Source organism: Hyperolius riggenbachi, chromosome 12 (genome assembly GCF_040937935.1).
Source record: "Hyperolius riggenbachi isolate aHypRig1 chromosome 12, aHypRig1.pri, whole genome shotgun sequence".
In the NCBI taxonomy this organism is placed as follows: domain Eukaryota; kingdom Metazoa; phylum Chordata; class Amphibia; order Anura; family Hyperoliidae; genus Hyperolius; species Hyperolius riggenbachi.
The window spans coordinates 41,180,085-41,191,123 of record NC_090657.1 but is presented as its reverse complement, the minus strand read 5'-3'; the positions used below and the strand labels follow the sequence as shown (position 1 = coordinate 41,191,123).

General features: G+C 47.0%; 1 protein-coding gene across 5 annotated transcripts in view; it reads right to left on the bottom strand.

The window, feature by feature from the left end:
• LOC137541751 (proto-oncogene Wnt-3) overlaps positions 1-11,039 on the bottom strand; it is a 303,040-nt gene that overhangs the window by 170,552 nt on the left and 121,449 nt on the right. For 4 of the 5 annotated variants that reach the window (XM_068263229.1, XM_068263233.1, XM_068263230.1 and 1 more), the window contains one exon: positions 4,384-4,485. The exons of the other annotated variant lie outside the window; for it this stretch is intronic. The gene's annotated coding sequence lies outside the window, so the exon portion shown is untranslated. The remainder of the gene's footprint in view (positions 1-4,383; positions 4,486-11,039) is intronic. 5 annotated transcript variants of the gene reach the window in all.

The following is an 11,039-nucleotide window of genomic DNA, read 5'->3' as shown; positions in this document are numbered from 1 at the left end:
GGGACAGGGAAGCTGGTCAGAGTTGATGGGAAGATGGATGGAGCCAAATACAGGGCAATCTTGGAAGAAAACCTCTTGGAGTCTGCAAAAGACTTGAGGCTGGGGCAGAGGTTCACCTTCTGGCAGGACAACGACCCTAAACATAAAGCCAGGGCAACAATGGAATGGATTAAAACAAAACATATCCATGTGTTAGAATGGCCCAGTCAAAGTCCAGATCTAAATCCAATCAAAATCTGAAAACTGCTGTTAACAAACGCTGTCCATCTAATCTGACTGAGCTAGAGCTGTTTTGCAAAGAAGAATGGGCAAGGATTCTCTAGATGTGCAAAGCTGGTAGAGACATACCCTAAAAGACTGGCAGCTGTAATTGCAGCAAAAGGTGGTTCTACAAAGTATTGACTCAGGGTGGCTGAATAATTACGCACACCCCACTTTGCAGTTATTTGTAAAAAATGTTTGGAATCATGTATGATTTTCGTTCCAGTTCTCATGTGTATACCACTTTGTATTGGTCTTTCACGTGGAATTCCAATATAATTGATTCAGGTTTGTGGCAGTAATGTGACAAAATGTGGAAAACTTCAAGGGGGCCCGAATACTTTTGCAAGCCACTGTACATTTGACTAGTTGCTGCATGGTCTCCACAAGTCCTCTGTAGGTTTCCTCTCGCCTATTGCTGCACAGACTACAAGGGATGTCTGAAGGCTTCCCGTGGCCCAATGCTGCATGGACTCCACAAGGCTTCCTGTGGCCTACTAATGCATGGACTCCACAAGACCTCTGAAGGTTTCCTTTGGTATCTGGCATCAAGGTGTCAACAGCAGATCTTTTATGTCCTGTTAGGTGTGAGGTGGGGCCTCCATGAATTCGACTTTTCTCTCCAGCATTTTCTATAGAAGCTCAATTAGATTGAAATTTTGAAAATGTGGCAGGCAAATGAAAAAAAGTGTTTGAGGCTTCAGACTAGGCTACCTTCTTCCTTTGAATTAAAGGTTCAATCATGATGCTCATGATGTATATCTCGGGAATGACGATGCCTATATTCCTGGCATCACACATTTACTCTAGAGGGAACCTGTCAAGAAGCCAAATCCTTTGTCATTAAGCTATTATGAAAGCAGCCATTGCCATTCCATGAAGGCTCTATTACAAAGCTGTTTTGAAGACAGGTTCCATAGATCAAAGATAGCCCTCTATCATGCAAGCCTATAATGTCTAAGTGAGACCACCATAAATTTTACACTGCAACATTTCCTGTACACAAAGGTGAACAATTCCCCATCATACTACTAGTATACCAGCAGCCAGCGATTCCCTATGGTGATTGCATGTGCTGGTGTACATTTGTCTTTAACAATGTATAAGTAGAGGAATCCAAGCAAGAGGAATCCATGTTGCAAGTATACAGACACAAGCTGTCTCCATAGGTATGATGCCCACCATAAAGTTCTCACTACTTCGCCACATGAAAACAAAAAGAGAGCAATGATAAAATAGTTTGGGTTTCTAAAAAGGTTTTATTTGCTGAGGTCTCTGTCACTCTTTTAGAGAGATTTCCTCACTTCCTTTGTAAACAGGAAGTTCTGTTCCCTTAGCCAGCACTATCCAAAACTAAAATATTTATTTTTTCATGAAAGGGGCTTTAATCTGGAATAATACCCTTTCTAGGGGCCTCCACTCTATCGTGATATAAATATTTATTATGCATTTCGTAGTAGCACTGACTTTTACCAATCTGGGTTTCTCTCCATAAAATATATAATATATACACACACAGTAGAGTCTCAGTTATCTGGCACCAACAAGGATTGGCCGATGTTAAAAACAGGTCTAATTAATACAGTACTCTACCCCACTGTGTATACTGTACATACCATCAACTGTATTAAATGTTAAAATGCAGTGTTTGAAATTATATTAACCTTGGGCGAGCCGTGGAACCACTCTTTAAGGAGAAACTCCGACCAAAAATTGAACTTTATCCCAATCAATGGTTGATACCCCCTTTTACATGAGAAATCTATTCCTTTTCACAAACAGACCATCAGGGGGTGCTGTATGACTGAGAATGTGGTGAAACTCCTCCCACAAGTAACACCTCCCACAAGAAAAGTTCAAACTTTTGTGGGAAATAGCTGTTTACAGCTGTTTCCACCTGCCAAAAACAATGCAGCAGCTACATCACCTGCCAACAGTAAAATGTTCACTGGAGTTCCTCTTTAAGCACAGCAGAGCCCTTAAACAGCTTAAGAAGTTGGCCTTTACCACTGTGAGTACTGCTAGGGATTTGTGTTTGTTGGTTGAGATTGCTGGTTAGTTCAGTAGTGGGACTACTGTGTGTGTAAATATATCCAAATTCATCACTACTCAACATGTAAAACTAACTTCTGCCCACTGGTAAACATCCACCTGCATAAAGTGTTGACTAACTTAAACTTTGATGTGCTTAAAATAACACAGTGAGACTCTGATCTGTAATACAATATCTTTGAATAATTCATTGTAGGTCCTTTTAAGAATGTAGGCTTGTCACTGCTGAAGTTTAAACTACTAAATGTACTCAACATACTCCCATACTAGATTTGATAAATGACTTATAAGACCTGCCAATGTAGGTTGGTGCATGTAGAAAGACCACATATAGCCATAGAAACAGTGAGAATAGTTTATGGACTTTTTTGTTTTAACCAGGGACAGCCCACACTGTGGCTAGTTCATTACCAGTACATAGGCATAGAGTAACAGCTTGTACTATGCATACTTCTAATAACATGCCGGAATCTAGTAAAGTAGGTAAAATTATTAATGTAAGCATTATTGATCAAAGTCCCATTTAAGACTTTTCAACCATACTGAAACCATACTTTCTCCTCCCCATGTCCTGTGATCAATAAAGTTCTCAGTTCAACATTTTAAAAATGTTGATGACCCTGTAACAGCTTCTGGGTCAGTACACTGTTAAACTATAATATTGCCCACTTGAGTCATGGGCATTACCTTGCAAATCAGTTCCTTCAGGTATAACTGAGAGCAACTGATATATTTCAGTTCTGACAACATCAAGGAATCGTAAGAAGAAAATGGTGAGGTATGTAGTATTCATCTGCAGGTACATCATGTGTTTGAAATCATTTTACTCGGTTCAGGTTCCCTTTAGTACACAGCTTAGCACCAATAGCTAAGACAACCCAATGTAATTTAAACTGTGTTTTATTTATTTCTTCTGTAATTGGAATTCTACCACATGAAATACCTGGAGTCGATAAATGCACTGAAAGTGCAACCAATCAGACTTTAATTATGGTAACTAGAGTAGAAACCGTAAGTATGGAAACTGACCGACTTACACAAGTAATACACCTTTGCTCTGGCCTTATTACAGAAGCCCAACAGGACTTTTTCCTATCCAACTACTATGCAGGGCCCATACCTTCTACCTCAATGTGTACAGCCATTAGGAACAGATAAGCCAGATCTAGGAGTATTTAAGTTATTTAAATCTGCAGTATACCCACTGCTTGAAACCACTTTGTGCCTGCTTGGAGATTTGTACATACGTATCGGAAATGCAATGTATATTTATATTTTTCCACTGTGTACATAGGAGACTGCACTTAAAAAAATGTTTATATACCGCTCAGATATAAAATAAGGTTTTGTAAAGTTCTTTGTGCATGTTTTTTTTTTTTCAGCTAGGGGAGAATTTACACTCTTCTGAAGGGATCTCAATTCCTAAAGCCGTTAACTCAAACCTGTGAAGACTTCATACACTGTTGCTTAAAGGAACTTAAATATGGAAGCAACCATAAGCCTCTTACTTTATTTACTTTTAAACAATACCAGTTGTTTGGCTGTCTTGCTGATCTCTATGACTGCAGTAGTGTCTGAATCGCACACATGAAACAAGCATGCAACCAATCTAGTCAGACTTCAATCAGAGCACCTGATCTGCATGCTTGCTAAGGGTCTATGGCTACAAGTATTGAGGTGCGTACACACCTATGACGGATCTCGTCCGGCAGGGATCAGGACCCGATTCCCTTGGGCGACATCGCCGGGACGTTAAAGTGACAGTGTTTTTTTTTTTGTGAAGGTTTAACCCCTACCAGACTAATTAACCCCGGGTATCACCAATGCTTGGCCTTAAAAGGGACTCCAAACACCTCTCATGGGCATAATCACTATATACATACGGCCAGGGTTCACAAAGCGATTGCCAAATAGATCAAATTTATTCAGATTCCAAAACTGTACACTTTAGCTTAATTGCATGCAAAAATTAGTCAACTTTAAAACCAATTTAAAAAAATTGTTGAAAGACTGTGAATCACGATTGTGCATACAGCACAGGCCTATCTAACCTAGTCTACACACACTCACCTGCACTACCATCCAGCCAGGGCGCCCACTTCAGTGGCCACAGTCCAAAGCGGGTAAAGCTTCATCGAATAAGCACCCCATAGGGGCAGCCAGGGAATCCACCTGCATAGCAGCGATAATGGTAAGAGATCAGCAACAAACATTAAGCGTCCAAACAACTTCTACCCTAGCTGCCACAGTATACTTAACCTCCTTAGCGGTAACCCCGTGTGTGACACGGGGTAAGCCGCCGGAGGGTGCCGCTCAGGCCCTGCTGGACCGATTTAAATATTTTTTTTTTTGCTGGACGCAGCTAGCACTTTGCTAGCTGCGCCAGCACCCCGATCGCCGCCGCCACGCGCCCGATCGCCGCTATCCGGTGCGGCGTGCGGCCCCCCCCCCAGACCCCTGCGCTGCCTGGCCAATCAGTGCCAGGCAGCGCCAAGGGGTGGATCGGGTCTCCCAATGACGTCCCGACGTCGCTGACGTCGGTGACGTCATCCCGCCCCGTCGCCATGGGGACGGGGGAAGCCCTCCAGGAAATCCCGTTCTTTGAACGGGATTTCCTGATCGCCTATCGCCGGAGGCGATCGGCGGGGCTGGGGGGATGTCGCTGAGCAGCGGCTATCATGTAGCGAGCCCTGGGCTCGCTACATGATTTAAAATTTTTTTTTTTAAAAACTGCTGCGCTGCCCCCTGGCGGTATTTTTCATACCGCCAAGGGGGTTAAAGAGGAACTCCAGCCTAAACAAACATACTGTCATTAAGTTACATTAGTTAGGTTAATTAAAATAGATAGGTAATATAATCTCTTACTCACCGTTTTAAAAGAACAGGCAAATGTTTGTGATTTCATGATGGCAGCCATCTTTTTTGTTAAAAAGGAAGTGACAGGGAGCCTGAGACACAGTTCCAACTTTTTTTTCTTTGATGGGTGGAGCTTAGGTAAAAATGCAGCTAAAAATGATGCTTTGGTAAGAAAAACAAAGTTCTGATGCTGTAAAACTGTTAAACACCAAGCCTTTTCAGTGCAGCTGAGTAGATTTTTAGTCCGGAGGTTCACTTTAAAGGAGAGAGTTCAGCAATAATGTGTCTCACCACCTCTGCCGTTCGATAATTTTAAGTGGGTACCCACGCTACTAGTGCGCCCTTCTGTGCCACCAGTATGAGGCTTGAGTTCCTGCGACCTGTGTTCCACCGCTGGTGCAGCCAGAGTTCGCTCACATCAGCCTTCACAGAGAGTCGCATCGTCTCACCTCGTCAGGACGCCAGCAACACTTGCATATCTCAAGGCAGTTAGCGTGTGGTCAGTGGAGCAGTGACGCAAGTATCCGCCCATCTACGCGTTTCCCGCCCTCTGATTGGGCAATTCGTCAGGATGTGGATTGGGCTAGCATTACACTATCCTTATACCCCCGTCACACTATAGCGCCTCCTACCTATGCACACGTGGTCCTTCCAGAGTTTCTTCCCAGGTTGAGTACTATTTACAGTGCGATCACAGAATAACAGACCTCTCATGGGCATGCCTTTAAGACTCTGACCAGTACTGCAAAGTACTTAAAGATGCATACCTTTCTGTAGCTTGTGCTCTCCTCTTAATAGTTTTCGTTCAATTTCAATTTAAAAATCGCGGCTGCCATCTTGGCTATGTTATAACTTCTGGGTCACCCCTGTCTTCTCAGTTAGAGAAGTGCATCACTGAATGAAGCAGGAAGAGGAAGTGACACGCATGGCCATTGCAAGAGGCTCCTCCAGAGGGGTCATAGCTAGTGTTGGGCGAACATCTAGATGTTCGGGTTCGGGCCGAACAGGCCGAACATGGCCGCGATGTTCGGGTGTTCGACCCGAACTCCGAACATAATGGAAGTCAATGGGGACCCGAACTTTTGTGGTTTGTAAAGCCTCCTTACATGCTACATACCCCAAATTTACAGGGTATGTGCACCTTGGGAGTGGGTACAAGAGGAAAAAAAAATTAGCAAAAAGAGCTTATAGTTTTTGAGAAAATCGATTTTAAAGTTTCAAAGGGAAAACTGTCTTTTAAATGCGGGAAATGTCTGTTTTCTTGGCACAGGTAACATGTTTTTTGTCGGCATGCAGTCATAAATGTAATACATATAAGAGGTTCCAGGAAAAGGGACCGGTAACGCTAACCCAGCAGCAGCACACGTGATGGAACAGGAGGAGGGTGGCGCAGGAGGAGAAGAAGGCCACGCTTTGTGAGACACAACAACCCCGGCCTTGCATGAGGGCAAGAAGCGTGCGGATAGCATGCTTTGTACCGCCATGCAGTCATAAATGTAATAAAGATAAGTGGTTCAATAAACAGGGACCACGCGGCAACGCTAACCCAGCAGCAGCAGACGTGATGGAACAGGAGCAGGCGCAGGAGGAGAAGGCCACGCTTTGTGAGACACAACAACCCAGGCCTTGCATGAGGGCAAGAAGCGTGCGGATAGCATGCTTTGTACCGCCATGCAGTCATAAATGTAATAAAGATAAGTGGTTCAATAAACAGGGACCACGCGGCAACGCTAACCCAGCAGCAGCAGACGTGATGGAACAGGAGCAGGCGCAGGAGGAGAAGGCCACGCTTTGTGAGACACAACAACCCAGGCCTTGCATGTGGACAAAAAGCGTGCGGATATAGCAGCAATGCTTTTTGCCGCCATGCAGTCATAAATGTAATACAGATGAGAGGTTCAATAAACAGGGCCCGGAAACGCAACACCATCCCAGATGTTCATTGGTCATGTTACTTGGTTGGGGTCCTGGAGTGTTGCGTAGTCATTTCCAATCCAGGATTGATTCATTTTAATTTGAGTCAGACGGTCTGCATTTTCTGTAGAGAGGCGGATACGCCGATCTGTGACGATGCCTCCGGCAGCACTGAAACAGCGTTCCGACATAACGCTGGCTGCCGGGCAAGCCAGCACCTCTATTGCGTACATTGCCAGTTCGTGCCAGGTGTCTAGCTTCGATACCCAATAGTTGAAGGGTGCAGATGGATGGTTCGACACAGCTACGCCATCTGACATGTAGTCGTTGACCATCTTCTCCAGGCGATCGGTGTTGGAGGTGGATCTGCACGCTTGCTGTTCAGTGGGCTGCGGCTGCATGGGTGTCAGAAAATTTTCCCACTCCAAGGACACTGCCGATACCATTCCCTTTTGGGTACTAGCTGCGGCTTGCGTTTTTTGCTGCCCTCCTGGTCGTCCTGGGTTTGCGGAAGTCAGTCTGTCTGCGTACAACTGGCTAGAGGAGGGGGAGGATGTCAATCTCCTCTCTAAAGTCTCCACAAGGGCCTGCTGGTATTCTTCCATTTTGACCTGTCTGACTCTTTCTTCAAGCAGTTTTGGAACATTGTGTTTGTACCGTGGATCCAGAAGGGTATAAACCCAGTAATTGGTGTTGTCCAGAATGCGCACAATGCGTGGGTCACGTTCAATGCAGTCTAGCATGAATTGAGCCATGTGTGCCAGAGTCCTACCAGAATCCTCATCATCCTCTTGTGAGCGTTGTGATAGTTGTTGTGATGCATCATAGTCGTCACCTTCCTCCTGGTCTGCTTCTGCTGACCATTCGCGTTGAATTGTGGAAGTCCAACGTGCACCGCTCTGGCCCTCGTCAGTGGTGGCATGAAATTCCTGCTCCAACTCCAGCTGTTCCTCCTCCTCTTCTTCGTCATAGCTGCTGGGGCCAGCGTTCCCTGAGGCGGATGGCCTGATGTTGGTACCATTACGCTGATCGTTTTCTCCTTTAGATTCCCCCAGTTGCATCATGACAGCTGTTTCCTTGATTTTTAACATCGACCTCTTCAGTAAACACAGCAGTGGTATGGTAATGCTGACTGAAGAGTTGTCACTGCTCACAAGCAACGTGGATTGCTCAAAATTTTGGAGGACTTGGCAGAGGTCCAACATGTTGGCCCAATCGGATCCACAGAAGCTTGGCAGCTGGCCGGATGCGCCTCGGTACTGCGCCGTCATGTACTGGACCACTGCACTCTTCTGCTCGCAAAAGCGGGCTAGCATGTGCAGCGTAGAATTCCAGCGCGTAGGGACATCACACAGCAAGCGATGGTGGGGGAGATTGAAGCGCTCCTGCATCTTGGCGAGTGCCCCCGAAGCAGTACTGGAATTTCTACAATGTTTGGACACTCGACGCACCTTCAACAGCAGATCGGGCACGCCTGGGTATGTCCTCAGGAACCGCTGAACTACTAGGTTCATCACGTGCGCCAGGCAAGGGATGTGTGTCAGCTTAGCCAACCTTAAAGCGCGAATGAGATTACTCCCATTATCACACACAACCATGCCCGGTTTCAGGTCCAGCGGTGCCAGCCACAAATCCGTCTGTTCCTTTATTCCCCTCCAAATTTCCTCCCCTGTGTGCTGCTTATCCCCAAGGCAGATTAGCTTCAGCAACGCTTGCTGACGCATGCCAACAGCTGTGCTGCACTGCTTCCACGATCCTACTGCTGCTGGGTTAGCGTTTCCGGATGAGGTACAGCTTTGAGATGCGTTGGAGGAGAAGGAGTCAGAGAGGTAGGTGCTGCTGTTATCCAGTGGGAGGGACGGCGGTGCAGCTGTTTGTGGCGTGGGCAACACCCGTGCCGTAGCAGGTGAGGAATCGCTGCCAGGCTCCACAAGGTTCACCCAGTGCGCGGTAAGGGAGATGTATCGACCCTGGCCGAACGCACTCGTCCAGGTGTCAGTGGTGAGGTGAACCTTGCAGGCAACGGCATTCTTCAAGCTTCGGGTTATTTTGCTGACCACGTGCTCATGCAACTCAGGCACTGCAGAGCGTGCAAAGTGGTAGCGGCTGGGAACCACGTAACGTGGGATGGCCACTGACATCATGCCCTTGAAGCTGTTTGTCTCCACCAATCGATATGGCAGCATTTCGCAGGCCAGAAGCTTGGCTATGCTGGCTGTTACTGCCACGGCCCGGGGGTCATTTGCTGGCAATTTCCTCTTGCGCTCAAACATCTCCGACACAGACAACTGAACCGTAGCGCTGCACACAGAAGGGCTGTTGGTTGTTGTGTTTGATGAACACTGGGAGACCTCAAGAGCACTACTCCGGAAAGTGACAGTGTCAGCGTCGTCTGATGTTTGTGAATGTTGTGAACCACGCAATGGCTGGGCTACTGCTGCTGCTGAGGCGGGTCTGGTGAACCCAAGGGAGGCAGTGTTGTTTCTGGTACCCTGTCCTGACGCGTTTGCCCAAAGAGTGGGATGTTTGGATAGCATGTGACGGCTCATGCTGGTGGTGGAGAGGTTGTTAATATTTTTCCCCCTGCTCAGGCGGGTCTTGCACACCTTGCAAATCGCCATGGTAACATCCTCAGTGCAGTCTTCAAAGAAAGCCCAGACTTTGGAGCACCTGCCTCCTTGCTGGCGATTTCTGTTTGCTCCTCTTTTGCCTCTCACTTGAACTTCCACGCTTGTGGTGCCTGAAATTGCGCGCCGCCTACCTTGTGGCACAAGGCGAACTCGTGCAGCAGTGTGTTCTTCAACAGACTCATCTGTGCTGCTGCTACGACGGCGATGTTCTCGTTCACAAACAAAATCTGGGTCTCTGTCCACATTGTCCATACCCTCCTCTTCCATTTCCTCAAACTCGTCATATGTCATTGTGGGCCACCGCCGTGGAGTAGAGCTCCCCACAACAACCTCTGCGCAGCACACTCCAACGTCGTCTTCCAGATCTTGTCGGCCGACCTCCTGCAATTGCAACCCCTCCTGCCCAAATTGCTCTGGGATTTGGGTTTCCGAGTCCTCTTCGGACTCGCCTTGTATTTCAGTGCGCGGTGCATTTCCCACAGTTAACGGTTGTGAATCCAGGCACAACATTTCTGGCTGTTCCTCCATTGACCTTTGAAAGGTGGAAGTTTGTTGGGCTGGGAATAGCTCCTGCGAATACCCCATTGTGTCCTGAGGTAATTCATCGGACTGGTTATCTGGCAGTTGTGTGCGTGGTGTCGCTGCCGGTTGTGTCAGCTTTGTGCCCACTGGCTCCTTGTAACTGGCTGAGGACTCGGACCTCGTGCGTGATGTGCTGGTGCTGCTTAACCCACTGCTGGACGCTTGAGAGGTCATCCAAGTAATTATCTGGTCCTGTTCTTTTGGATTTGTGAGGGTTGTTGTCCTGGACAACATGGGCGGTATTGAGTGGGTTTTCTTGGGTGCTCCCCTGTGGCCTGTACGTGAACCGTCAGGGGAAACACCTCTTCCCTTGCCCCTCCCTCTTTCACCGGATTTCTTCCTCATTTCACTTATCCTTACAGTACACGCTGACTGGCAGCAGTACAGTGGCAGTACAGAAATGCTATACAGTACCACTATTCCCAGCAGCGACACAGAGCACAATGCTATACAGTGACGGGTGAGCGGTGTACCACTATTCCCAGCAGCGACACAGAGCACAATGCTATACAGTGACGGGTGAGCGGTGTACCACTATTCCCAGCAGTGACACAGAGCACAATGCTATACAGTGACGGGTGAGCGGTGTACCACTATTCCCAGCAGCGACACAGAGCACAATGCTATACAGTGGCGAACGAGCGGTGTACCACTATTCCCAGCAGACACAGAACAGTACACAGAATGCTATATAGTGTGGCTGAACGAGCGGTGTACTACTGTTCCCAGCAGACACAGAACAGT